General features: G+C 36.3%; 1 long non-coding RNA gene across 1 annotated transcript in view; it reads left to right on the forward strand.

Moving 5' to 3' along the window:
• Nucleotides 1–13,445, forward strand: part of LOC138685495 (uncharacterized) — a 38,667-nt gene extending 25,222 nt beyond the window's left edge. Inside the window, exon 3 of the long non-coding RNA XR_011324778.1 lies at nt 11,230–13,445. This is a non-coding gene — a long non-coding RNA (uncharacterized lncRNA). The remainder of the gene's footprint in view (nt 1–11,229) is intronic.
• Nucleotides 13,446–14,473: the final 1,028 nt, after the last annotated feature.

Here is a 14,473-nt window from a genome sequence, read left to right on the forward strand (position 1 = left end):
GAGGAAGACATAATGAGTAAGAGTTGCCCAAAGCTCTATAACATTTTCAACCATCCTGAGCCACAAAAACCTCTTGCTATCTTTTTTCATGGCACCTTACTAAAGATGTTTGTTCCTGGGCTATCTTGCTGTTTCTGCATTCAAGGCTGGCTGCTTGCTTTGCTGGATGCTTAAGCCTTCACAGTATAGTTACCGTATGTTTAAATTTAGTTGCGTTTGAATTGGAGGCTTTACTTCTTTTGGCTATCTGGTTCCTTCCATAAAGGGATTTTGCTTTCTTTATGCTTCTTTCAAAGTATGTGTGCCAAACGTAATCCCATCCCCAGTTTCAGTTAAGTTTCTCTGTTCACAATGGTATGAAAGAGAGGAGCTGGTAAAGAGTTGGGTTTTGAATAGCTTGAAAAAAATGAGTGGAATTACTATTTGGGTTTTTGCGTTGTAGTGATAATGCAGGTAGTCTTTGATGGAGTAGGAAGAGGAAGTCAGTCTGCTTAAATAAGTAAATGTGTACTGAGTTCGGTGGAACGCATAGGATGTTCAGCTGGAGACTGTTAAAAGCCATCCCAAAACAGACTTCCTTCACCATGTGAACCAGCAGAGATTGAGAAAAATGCAAGCAGTCCCTTTCCTTTATGAATATATGCATCTTACTAATCTTTACCAGAAAAGGTCTGTTTTTCTATTATATTTTCCCAAAATATCTTTTCAAGGTATTTCCCCCTTAGAATAACATGTTCTTGCCTTTTTTTTTTTTTTAAAATCCAATTGAGGAAGCGGGCAAAAACATTCACTATCAGGATTCTTTGCAAAATAGATCTAGACACCTGATACTAAATATGTATTTTTTAACTATTCTGTTTCCTTTGAGGAGATTCTCATGTGAGGTATTGCACTGATGAAAATTTTGAGAGCTCTACATGGGAGCATTGTGAGCCCTTCACGTTTCCACACTTCATATTTTTAAAGTCTTTCATCTTTAGCCAAAGTCTCAAAGTTGTACCCACATCTCTCTTAAAAATCCTGGGAGGAGAGGTGGGCACAATTCCAGCATCCCTTCTAATCATACCTCAATGTAATCTCTAGTAACATCAAAGCGGTTGGAGGATGATGACAGAAAAAGAAAAAAAGAGTCAGCTAAAGTTCAGTCTCTGAATAGGCTGTATTTGCCTTTAGATTTGTGGTGGTCGTGTCAAACTACTCACATTGAAAAGTTAGCTTTTCCTGAAATTAAGTCCATATATGTCTGGATAATGAATTTTCCAATAACTATTTGCCTCTATCAATGTGAGGGGAAACAGTTCATGTAGGAATTCAAGCTAGTGATTTTTATCCTTTAAATATCAGACACCTGAGTTTCATTTCTAGAAGCAATGTCTGACTTGCTATGTGGCAGTTTTAGACAAATTTATAGTTGATAAATCACTTGAATTGCATCTCTAGTTATAGAACTTCCCTGCTTCTGTATGGAGCCAAGTATAGCCTGTATATATTTAATTGATTTGCAGAACTAGAAAGAAACTAACGCTGGATGTCTCTCACACTAACATTTTGAAAAACAGTCACAAACCATTTACTATATCCAGTTAGGGCAGGTAGGAGGGTACATTATCCTTTGCATAAAAGCGGTAAGCATTAATAGAAGTTCCTTTCAAGAAACAGCCAATGAAAGCTGAGACGGTAAGAATATAGAATTCTCCCCACATCTGTTATATTCACTTTAACTCTGGGTGAATTATTTACACAAATTCTGCTTGTTTTTTGCAGAAGGCTTGTTAACAAAGTTATCATTTCTAACTCTTCAACTCCTGCAAAGTATTTTCTGCTGATCGTGTCTTGCGTTTTTGCTGCTTTCTTGGAAGGAACACGCCTATTAAAACATCATCAATGATTGCCTTGTAGATCATAGCCCAACAAAGTGCTTTCTAGCTTGGAATTTTCTCTTACCTCTTTCTCACCACATCAGATGGTCTTCCTCCACTGAGGTATCCTGACCAATATCACAGTTAGTGTTCCTGGACATCTGGTTACTTGAAATGTTATTTATCACAGGAAAGGGCTCAGGTTCAAGAGAAAGATATGTGAGGTGTCTGACTGTTGTGTTTTCTTCCCATTGTGATATTTGCCAAGTTCTGATCCTCCTGATGATAGTTAAACTCATGAAAACTTTTTGCCCTTTTCTGTTTACAAATCTGAGACAGTGGAAAACATAAGGAACATTTGAGTAAGAATTAGTTTGGATGCACTAAGAATGAGATATTTTGCTCTGTGTGCTATTACTCTAGCAATTTACGGAAAGATACAGTTTTCCACTGCAGCAATTTAATTGAAATTTATTGAAAAAATTGTGCCTGAACACCTTCACCAACTTTTTGTTTCTCTTTTGAATGTAGTATCTGTGACTGAGAAAAAGCTAATAATTTCCTATTTATCATCTGCAGATTCATTTGCCTGTACCCAAGTACCAGCTATGTAGGAATATACTAGTCTTAATCACAGACATGAGCTGAACACAGTATGTTTTCTTTCCTCCCTCATTGTTTCTTGTGGCAATCCTTTACTTCTAATTGTTGACTCTGCAGGTTGTTTTCCCTAAAAGTGCAGTAATGATCTGTTTATGTCAATTAACATAGCTGTGATGGATTAAGACTAAATAGAATTTAACTTTAGGCCAAATGAAAGGTCTTGGAACTTCAAGCAAATCAAATAGACTTGTACCTTGTCTAATACATTCATGATTTTATAGACCTCATGGTAGCTCAGTGTATGGCGTGCTCTGTCCTTCCTCATCACACCCGTATACAAATCAGATGATTCATTCAACTTGCTAATGCACAAGTGCACACAACTGTGAGGTGGCTTCAAGTGCAGTGTAAGATTTTCATAGGGTACAAGTAGAGTTCTGTGAGGAAGCAAGTACTGAAAAGTGACCATACATTTTCAGAGCATAGACTTTTACTTATTCAGAAGAAGAAAACGCCAAAAGTCTGCAAATGACCCATGACATGCAAAGACTTCTACGTAGAGAGAAATGTAAAAAATTCATGTTTAAAAACAGATGAATAAGGAGTGTTGTAAAAATCGGAAATGAGAACTATGGAATAAATCCATTGAGCTCTCCCAATTATAATTTTTTAATAGCAGAACAAACCCACATTCAGTTAAACTAAAAGCTGATTAGAAAATGAAAAAGTAAATGCATACGTAGCATCTGAAACTTATTGCTAGCATTTGTCATGGATGCTGAGAGATTAATAGGATAGCTATAAAACTAACAAGAATATGGAGTTTAACAGAAAATAAGGGCAAACAGAAGGAAGAAATACTGATGATTATAAAGCTATTTAATGCTGAGATCTAGAAGGAAGTCCCTTTTTGGACAAACTAAATATTTGCTATTTATTTTATTATAATATTTAATGAATTTTACTAGAAATTGTAGGGGTTTGTCCCTTCCTAGGCATTGTTAGAGAGAAGACACTACATACATTACTTGTCTGACACCATGTGGCATTTCATATATTGATACATATGTGCATTGTATTAAATTGTCTATGTATCTTAAGAAGTTGTATTACAGGATGACTTCAGACTGTCTTTAAAATTTATTTATGCTTTCAATTTTAAGCTTGCAAAGGTGGTGTAATCTTAAGTAGAGAAGGCAAGAGAAAGCAAAGTTTCTCTTCTGTTTATTGCAATTTGAAAACAATTCAGCAAGCTTAGATTACTCTTAAGTGGTATGCATCAAATGTGGAGCAAAGCTGTGATAACTGGTAGCTTACACTGGATATCATAATGGCTGCAAGAATATGAATCAAATCCAAGCAAACAATCAGATTTAACTCCTATTTGAACTATTGGTCAAACTATTTGATTTAGGTCTATGACAGTGAATTGCCAAGGCATTCTATTAAGAAAATATTAGTCCAATCAATAGTCATGGCTATAATGTACATTTAATGTTCTAAGCGTTCAGGGCTTGGCAGCTTCACTTGCAATAGATATTTGTGAAATAACAAGGCAATTCAGTGCTTTCCTTTTGCAGATAGCTTTCCCATGTAATTGACCACAAGGAAACTGAGGTCTTCTGAAGCATTCCCTTATGGAAACGTTCCTTTACATTTCAAGGGTATAAAGTAGAAAAAGGATAGACTCTGAACTTACAAATTCCATTGCTTGAAGTCAATGCACTGGTTAGAAAAGCATATTGGAAGACTATATCACAGTTTTCAAAGTCATTGTTTAATAAGGCTTAGCGTGCATTCATAAATGTTTACACTTGGTCACATACATGTAGACAATATTAACAAAGTTGGACATGGCCACTTTTATCTTATTTTGTATACAGTGAGTAGCTTGAACTAAAATCCTTAGGTCTTCTCAGTGAACATTAACAAGTACTGGAACTGCTGGTATTCATCCTGGCCTGTGCAAGGAAGGTCTATTTCAGACTGACAAATATCTTTCTGAACTAAAAAATTAAAAATAATAGCTATTTTTTGGCAAATTTTTCAGTTTGTTTTAGGAAATGCAAACTTCCGGAGCCAGCTGTTATAACATTTGTTAAGTGTTAGGAAAGTTGTAAACTTCTTGTATATACATCTGTATTTCTGGTTTGGTCAAATCTCTATGCTTGATTTGTCCTGAAAATTGCAGATTTATTCTTAGGATAGTGGAATATTTCATTATATGTATCCCATTCCTCAACTATATAAAACATTTATAAATTATGAGAAAGCATAATATTGGCTTTTTTTGTTCTGTTTTGTAAAAATTGTGTGGTTTACAGATGAAGTTTCCTATTTGAAAGATAGTAAGATTACCTGATCATAACACTCATCTTTGTGCAACTTTGGAACCCATTGATCAAATTTGATCAATACAGATGAAAAACAGAGGTATCTGGTTTTAAAGGCACTACTCTATATTTGTCATCGTGGGAATACGATTGACTTTTAATACTATGAGTTTATTTCCTATAATAATTAAATAATAATTAAAATAAGACTGATATTTCAGAGCTGTTAGAATTCAAAACTAAATTGTGTCCTTCCTTGTTGTTAAAACTTTAAATGGAGGTTTCCCAAACAAAGTAGCATTTGCAAACTTCTATTTCAGTACTTTTTAGCAAAGATGCTCTGAATCCAAAAATCCTGTCCTGACACAAGGAGGTGGTGTGAAAGTTTGGAAATTCCTTAATAGAATTCACAAGCCTAGTTTAAAAGTATAAACTCTTTTTTTCCCTACTAATCCTATTTAAATCAATGAGGAAAAAAGTTTAACTCCTGGAAAGCTGAACTTATGCCTCACCAGGTGTAATTCATACACTATGATTTCTTAGTTTCTTTCCTCCTTCATATACAACGAGATGATCATACCAACTTGTTCCAATGTTCGTATGAACTTGTTGATCTGGACTTTCTAGGACATAGCACAATCTTATTCATCCTCATGGGTAAACACGTAATGCTTGATAAGGCAGCATGCTTGAAGATATGGATTTATGAGGGAAGAATTTTTTTCATGTTAGACAGTTGAAGCAAAACAAACTCTGAGCCAATCTGGACAGTTTTCAAGCCCAACCAACATAGCTGCACATTATCCTGAAAATCAGTATCAAGAAAAGTGGCTCTGTGGCTTGGATGACAACATATTTTAATGCTGTGAGGGTACTTTGAGTGTGAAAGCGAGCCTATGGCTTCCACTCTATATGCATAGCTGCTGGACATCTGTCCAGCCATTTACTTTATGAAGTGGCCTTCCCTCTGCTTCAGGTGAGGACTTCTAATGCCTTGGTTGGCACAGGATGCGTGCAGTCCCAACCAAAAAATTCCAGTTGTCTGACACTTGATTTTTTGCCTTTGAATAGCAATTGAAACACATCTCCTATTAAACAACCTTCTGTTCATTCCTCTTACTGCAGTGATGTGTTATTGAATAAACTAAACCGATGACATCACTTGATGAGTTAAAGGTACCCAGCACCAAACCATTCAGGAAATACTCATACTATTGCAGAATCGGGCCCCTAATTACAAACTTATGTGCAGTGTTCTGGTTCTTTTCTGCTACTGATCTCCCATTTCAGTGGCAAATATTTTTTTTCTCAGTAATCTGCCTCTGTGACTCTAAATACGCTCCAAGGATGAGTAGGCTCCTGCAGAATGTGGGCCAAGGTTCCATAGCTGAATTTGAGGCACAGCTTATATTATGAGGGTGTGACAGAAACAATGTCTGTCTTTTAAAATTCTATTGTTGTCTCTATTAATTAGGATCAATAGATTAAAACCTCATTTTTATGCTAGCCTGCATAGTAATGGGCTTGACAGTCTAGAGATCAGCAAGCAGCCTTTTGGGATTTATTACACAGAAAACAAGCTTTTTGACAGTCAAACACAATATTCTTTTCTTCACTATCATTCTGGATAAAATAATGGCCAAATTGTTGACACTTTCACAAGACAGTTTCTAAGCAGCATGTAAGACTGACACAAATTGATTTGCAACTGTACCTCTAGAATATCTACCCCAGAAGTTAGGAATACTGTGTAACTAAATAATATTAATTTTAAAATAGATGGCTAATGCATTATAATTTTGATGTAGGAAGATAGAGGATTGGTCAGCTATTACTATATTATTTTCAACTTCACAGACACATTTTCTCTAAGACCAGCCAGCAACAGGACTGTGACTTTTCTTCCGGCTTCCTCCAGAACTGTACTGACCCTATCTCTTACAGATTATGATTTCTGGCATAACTCTGGTAGTCTATGCGCTGAGGAGAGGAATGAGCACCGTACAATCCTACTCCTGTTTACTGACTACACAGAGTTCTGTCTAAAAGTGGGTGATATGACTAGAGATAAAGAAGAGAACTGTGGCCTGGTGTAACGTCTGCAGAAGTGAAGAAAAAAGCAGCTTGTCATGGAATGCCATATTGGCCTCTACAGACCTGGCATTTACATACTTTTTAAGGCTTAATTAAGCAGCTGAAATCTCTAGGTATCACTGTAGAAAACTGTACACATGGATAGTCAATGCATCTATATGATTGTACTCTGATACCTCTTAAACACCACCAAATTCTTTGTTAAATCCTTTTTTAAAGAGCTGTCCATTTTTATTTATTTATTTACTTTTCCAAGGCCTTGCATAGCGTGGGCTTGATTCATGTTGAGGTTGCATTTGATTCTGTTAATGTGAGTAATAGAAACTGAGGGTTCTGCCAGTTAAAAGTAGTATTTGAAAACTACATATCCTCCCCTTTTTTTCACTGTTCTAGCTCTTCTGTAAAGACGTATTTGGAAGTAGAAGTCCTAATGAAATAATTGTATATTCCTGATACTCATTTTCTACTTACAGTCAGAAGCCAGGAAGTACTTCAGCTAAAGACTTCAACTAAGATGGTGCAAATATTAATACTTCAGTTCCTATTACATGCTATTGAAGTACTGATGGCTTTACACATATATTGAATTATAGATGGCTCTGCTACACATCCTACAGCAGCTGAAGAACAGCATGGCTGCAGGAGTGCTTTTAGCTGTATTGTCCCTAGTATGTTCTATGACATGATTCTTGGAGGATGCACACAGAGAATTTTTCAGAGTATGAGATACAAAATACTGCATGAAAATTTTGTCCTGAATCCTTTCCTTGACACTGATTCTCCAGGCTTCTGTTAGAAACTGTTAGAAGGTCCAAAGTTTTATATTCTGTCTTCTGTGATGACATGTTATGTTGATATGTTTCTGTACACAAAGAGCAGAATGCAGCTCTTCCTCTGATTCAGTCTATCCAACACTGCCTGTTTTGGGGAGTGGAACACTTGCAGTTGACAGTGTTGTATATTTTTATCATGTTATTGCTTTATTAAGTAATTTTAGGGATATCTTAAGCCTAATCATGTTCCTAAATCCAAGGAATTATTGGGCAAATGGGAAAAGTGGCAGAAATAAAAACCTGTTTTATGAAGCAGTCATGCTATTTTCATTCCAAAGTTCAAAGGACTGAAACTGTCAAGGAATAAAAATATGGAGAATATGTGATATATAAAAATTGCTTCTGAGCAGAATGTTTTTTAGGAGAGTTCATCTGTTTTTTTAAATGATTGAGCAAGGGACAGCTGTAGACACTTAAGGGAAACAGAAAAAATATCTCTGAAGGTAATTAAAAACATTATGTTTTGACAACCTTTTCTTTAGAAAAATAGAAAATGTTTCAAAGGAACCTTCTAATTCATGAAGCAGATCTGTCCTTTTTTGCTTTGTAGCCGTGAATCTTGTCAGTTACTACTACTGAAAGTAAACAGAGTAACTCATGACAGCTTTGTTGTCTTCTGTTAGTTTTCCCAGAAAAAAGGTCTGTCTGGCTTCTGCCTCTTTATTCTCTGAATTGTTTATCTGTCAGAGTGAAATGACTTCATTTAGCTATATGACATTTCAAATCAAATATTGTGTCTGGTCGCATGGCAAATATTAGGTCAATTATTTTCCAGTGTGCAGTGTCTACATGATATGCATCTGCCCATTATCCTAGAAAAAGCTTTAATTTTGAGAACTCTGTATCTGAAAATGTTACTCTGACCACTCACTTTCATTAAAATTGCTTATCACAAGGGGCATAGAGTTGCCTGTTTTCTTCCATGATAGTTGCATTTCAGTGGTGAACGATCAGTAGGTATCACTTTGTATCTCTCACCTAAGCTTTAGAGTTTTTCAAAATGAGCCATTTTAAAAACATAATGGGAATATGGGACAGGATCACACTTACACATACGTGAAGCTAAGCTTCCAGGGTTACCTTTCTGCCCTAACAAATATTCTACCTATCTTCTATATGGGGCTCTTGCTGTTACCCAGCTGCTTACAAGCTGCATTCCAAAATTATCCCTTTTTTATTGCCATAGAAGCCTTGCATTTAAGTGCCAGTAAAATGCCAATGTGTCTGTGATAAAGGCTTCAGGTTTATTCATCTCAATTATAAGCCCATAGGTTATTCTAAATAAACTTTCAGTTAAAAACATTGAACATGTTTTTTTGTCTGATAGGCCATTATTAGATAATTATAACTATATTACTAACTATATAGTATGACTGTAATTTAATACCACTACATCTTGTTCCAGTTGCATGTCTCTACCTGCTCCTACAAGCACACAAAAAGTCTTAACTGAAGTTTTATATTTTTTGGTATTTCTCTGTTTTAAAGGGCTAGAGAAAAACTAAACCAGAAAAATTTATTTAACATCTTTGGGTCTTTTTACACATAGATTGGCAAGTTAAAGATAATTTCTTAAGTTTTGCAGTCACATGTTAGTTCAAAAAAACCAGGACAAAACAGTATCATTGTCAAATTTAAACACTGTATAAGTCCTGCTAGCCTTTCTGGGTTGCTATTAAATAGTGATAGGGTTTTGCATTCTTAACAAAACTGGATGAATACATGCAGCAAGCTCTTGAATTTAGCAGCTGCTACTGGGAGGTTTGGTAGCAGTGTGTGAGTGCTGTTAAAAGACTAGAATTAGCTCTTGTACCAAATACAGCATCCCTTTACAGACTGAATGCACAAAGATCCTAACGCATAGAGTATAATTAAAAATGCTGAAAGCCATAAGGTTAAAGGACTGAATTTACTGGGTATCCTTTGATGTGACTGCCCAGATTTTATATATTTCATCCTGGATTGTATCCAGTGTCAAAGGACAGTGGAACAGTGTATCTTACAACTGAGCTAAAACTCCTGATGTCCAAAATACAAATAATAATACACAATTTTGGAAAAAGCATAGTCAGACTAAGAAGGTATGTTTGAAAAAGGAACAAATGAACACAGGAATAAACAGATTCAGCAAAACCAATGAGAAAGTTCAGCATTTTCCTGAAGTGATCATGCCGAAGGTCCAATGACCTCCTAAGGAGCTAGTTGAACTTCGTGTGTGCATATGCATGGTCCAGGTTCACCTAAATGCAGATCTGAGCTGAAATTTTCCATCATGAATCTTGCCTGGTTTCCCCACATGTGAAAATGGGCTGATCCTAACTATGTACAGCTCTGTCTAGGAGGCTCCTAGGACACTTTAGAGCATAAATAATATTTTTATCTGAAAATGATTCAAGTTCAGACAGCTGTGTGTAGAGGTTCCCAGCCTATTCCTGAGAGAGGAATAAAAGTGAGAGGAGTTCCTTGTAAATTATTATTGCATACTGTTAATAAATTCCAGGACACAGCAATAAGAGATAGTATATATTTTAGCAGTTATGAGCTGGGGCACATGAATAACAAAACCCTGTCCAGAGTGAAACAGTAAACAGCTTTATTACAGCTCTGAATCTCACTCAATGATAGTTGATGTATGGCCACAGAAGTTGTTTTGAAGAGAGAGTGTGCTGGACGGCAGCTAGGAACCATCCTTGGCTATTTTCAATAAATTCCATGGCTGTTTGATTTCCATGTAAACAACTCATTAAAGATGAATTGCAAGACCATAGCTTCTGTGATACCCTCAAGACTGACAAAATTCAGAGCCTTTGATGTCTACAGTGCAGTTCTACTGGGATTAGCAATGGCAGAAACTAGATTGAACATGTGGTATAGAATTAGATGAGGTAATATGCCTTAGCTTTACAGCAGTATATCCTTTCCTGTAACCCCTGCAGAAGATGATACCTATTTATTTTCTGCTGTTACCCTTGCCTGACAAAGCAGAAACACCTAACTTAGCACTGCAGGGCAATCCTAAATGGTGCAAGGCTTCATGTTGAGCTTTGGGAATGAGTCCATACATTTCAATTGTCAGAGAAAAATTGTGACAATACATCTACAACAATAAACACTTGAGAAGAAACTCTACTAGTCCCTTTATATTCTAAATCTGATAGAGGTGTCACAGACAAGTGGAAGGCCCATTTCCCACATTGCTTGGCCAGCACATCTGTGAAGTGACTTGGAAATAGCACCTTTGAATGTATTTTAGTATTCTTTGTTCTCTCTGCAGAGGCTGCCAGCTAGTCTACAAGTAATGCCAGCTGAGGACACTACAGTTTTGATATTTTTGCCTGTCTTTACAAACAAAAGTAATTGTGCATTGATTTGTTCATATTTTGCTATGTCAAATTTGTAAAAAGCCATGAAATTGTAATGGAGTGGAGACATCACCTTCATTATTTACCTACAAGCAGTTGCTGCCTTAGGTAAACAAGGCTTTTTGTTCCTTCTGTTTTGTTCTAGATGGTCTTAGGCTGGAACGTTGCAATACAGGATGAAACCACAGAACCCTTGTTTTCTGTTAAGAAATCACTTCCATGAATAGATGAGACTCATGCCCTCAAGGTCAGTATTTTGGCAAAGAATGTTTTAAAGGAAATACGTGAGAAATTATGCTTATTCTAGAAGAAATGACAGGAAATGTGTGACTTTATTATATATCTTAAATACTGACATTTAAAAAACATAATATTTAAAAATAAGACTTTAGGAGTATCCTGGACTGGAAGAGAACTTAACTATAGGTTTGGAAGAAACAAAAAGCAAAGAAATTTGAACCACTAAAGTAGCAAGAGACAAGAGAAGGCAAAACTAAGAATACCTCTGGCAGCACTCCGTGTGCAGATTTCATGGGGCGTAAGGCCTTCTGAACATACCTTTTGGAAGGCAGCTGAAGGTCCTGTCACTTTCCAGCATTTGTGCTTTTGCTCAGAGATACTACAGAGCAGTCAAGAATTTCCTTCAAGACAGCCGCTGAGCCAATTTGTCCTCTTTGTCTGGTGCTGAAAATGTTGTTATATCTAGTCTGTACTGCCCTGGTTTGGTAGTACATTTTTGACTTCTGAACTAGATTTTTCAGTCTGCAGTCTGATCACTTTAGCAGAGTTTATTTTCTGAAACTGGCATTTTTATGCCTCTTCTGGGCAGCAGATTTTTTCACTTCCTAGAGTCTGAAACTGCTCTCAGAGCTTCCTTCAAGTGTGCCTGGCAGTGAAAGCATAAGGATTAATTTATGAATTTTTGACTAATATTAAATGCTCAACTTTATAGGAAATATTTCAAGTATGTGAAAATACTTCTCTCTGACAGACTATATGAAAAATATTTATATCCTTTTCCTAACCTTTGTGTACTTGTCAGTTTGCCACATGATCACCTAAGGACTGGCCATTTGTGAATTTCTGGAAAGACCCTAACATGTCACAGTTGTTGCTGAAAACAAATCACTGTATAGCATTTATAGTGCTGCTTTTTTTTTTAAATAGTATGTTAGTCTCATATTCAAATTATTCAATCATTATTACAGTAATCTAGATAATCTATTATTGTCTTTTTGTTAGCTTTATATGTAGTGTATTTATTATATACTTATGTGCATGTTTATGTGTGTGTGCGCAAATGTGTATTTTTATCTTTCTATCTGTATAAGTAATACAAATATATTTACCATCTCTCCTTATGATAAATCTCAAAGTGCATTACAAACTATAGATCCTCTCCTTTTCTGCTGAAATCACTGCCTCACTAAAATGTTTAACAACTAAATTGTTTAACAATGTTTATAGAAGCTGAGTAAGTCAGAGAGAACAGTTTTGAGAACACCACAATATTATAACACTGTCAGATAACACATATCTTTTATACAGCACGTGAATGCATATGCACTTCACATCTTACTGCTTCACATCTTACTGCAATGCAAATCATTGGGCAATACTTCGTCTGTGGAGCAGATATGTCCAAGGAAGTTCTTGGAGATTCTTCTTTCCTTTGGGACAACATTATTTATGATCTGTGGTTCATGTACATTTACTTCCAAGATTCTGCTTTATAATTCCTTCAGAGGTTGTTCTTATTGCTTCTGTCAGATATTGACATCAATTCTGTGCATACTGGGGAGGCAAGAAATTGGAACTGCCATCTGCTGTTGTCCCTGAAAGGAGAATTTTGCCTCAACAGAAGAACTTGTCAGTGCCAGTGAAGGAGAACAGGTATTGTGAAATAATATAAATTGTACTTACGGCTATTCTTTCATAGTTAGAATGTAATTTAAGCTGAAAGCAATGGTCAGAATTATTAGAAGCTTTTCTCTGCATCCATCAGCCAGGGGCAGACTCATTCCCTGCAGGCAGCTTTCTCTGTTTTATTGGCTTTATCCAGGAGTGTACGAAAGAGGTATTCTTTAACCTTTGCCAGGTTGCATCTTGCAGCCTGATTTATGAATGGAGTAATTTTTCTCCAAGTCAATTCACTTGTACAAAGGCAGTGCATCCACAAAATCAGTGGAATTATTATTGTTAGAAATGCCCCTCTACTATGGCTACCTGCAATAGAGAAAAGATAGGTCAGTTCCAAGTCTTCCTTGAGATAAAGCTTAATGCTACCCCAGTCCCTTGTCTTATGTCTTCACTGAGTGCAAATAAGCTTTATCAGATGATCTTGGCCAAAATGCAAGAGAAATTCTTTTACAGAATATGCTAGCTGTAACAGCTTTGCTGAAGTGACTGGCTGAAAATAATGAAGGTTTTTTTCTAATTAGAAGCATTTAAAAAAAAAGTATAAAATTAGAAAATGAATATTCTTGGTCACAGTAGACAGTTTACTTATGTCTACCAGGGTACAATCATACAACGTACAAAGATTTATCTGTGTGCATCTGTGTAAATTCAAGAACACAAATCCACAACCAGTTCTCATAAGACTCCTTTCTGCTAAGCCGTGCATCACCCTCTCTAGACCATTTCTTGCCAACACTAGATAGGCATTCAGCTTTCATTCTGCTTGCAAGTTTATTGCATGCTTATTATTGGCCAGACTTAGGTCCCTAGGTGATTCTGCTCTCCCTAGGTGAGTCTCTTCGTAAAAATTAGTCACCGTGACACTTGAGCTGTGTAGTAAAAAACACCCACTGGGAAACAATCTCTTTCCCTACTGCCTCCTTGAGAATTCAGCATTGTTGTGAATCCATCTGAGAAGCCATGGTAATGGAAATGTTAACAGAAACCAGACAGCAGTGTTTAGAGTGCTGTTATGAAATTTAGCTTCTGTTCGCACAGTTCTCAGAAAAAACAAAACTTCCAGTTGCTGAAACTGCAGTCTGAAGGGGGTGAATGTTTACCAGATTCTTTGTTGCCAGCCAAAGAATCCACAGAAAGCATATTCCATCATATGTTTACATAGCAAATGACATCCGCGTACAAATGCTGCTTTTATCAGTTGAACTCCACTGGAGACGCTCAGCTGAAAAGGCTTGAACTAAAGCATATTGAAGTCAGTGGAAATTTTCACATGGACTGCAGCAGGCATTCTTTCAATCAAGGTTCTAGCTCCACCTTTACCAGTTACGTTAAAGAAGTAACTCCATCAGCTATAAGCTTGGAGCGGATTGCGATCTGTGCCAGACTCAGCTTTGTGATATGATTATCCATTATCATGCTGCAGTAATAAAATGGTGAATATTGCACATTTTCTGTTGATAAAATCTTAT

Source organism: Haliaeetus albicilla, chromosome 5, assembly GCF_947461875.1.
Source record: "Haliaeetus albicilla chromosome 5, bHalAlb1.1, whole genome shotgun sequence".
NCBI classification, from domain to species: Eukaryota; Metazoa; Chordata; class Aves; order Accipitriformes; family Accipitridae; genus Haliaeetus; species Haliaeetus albicilla.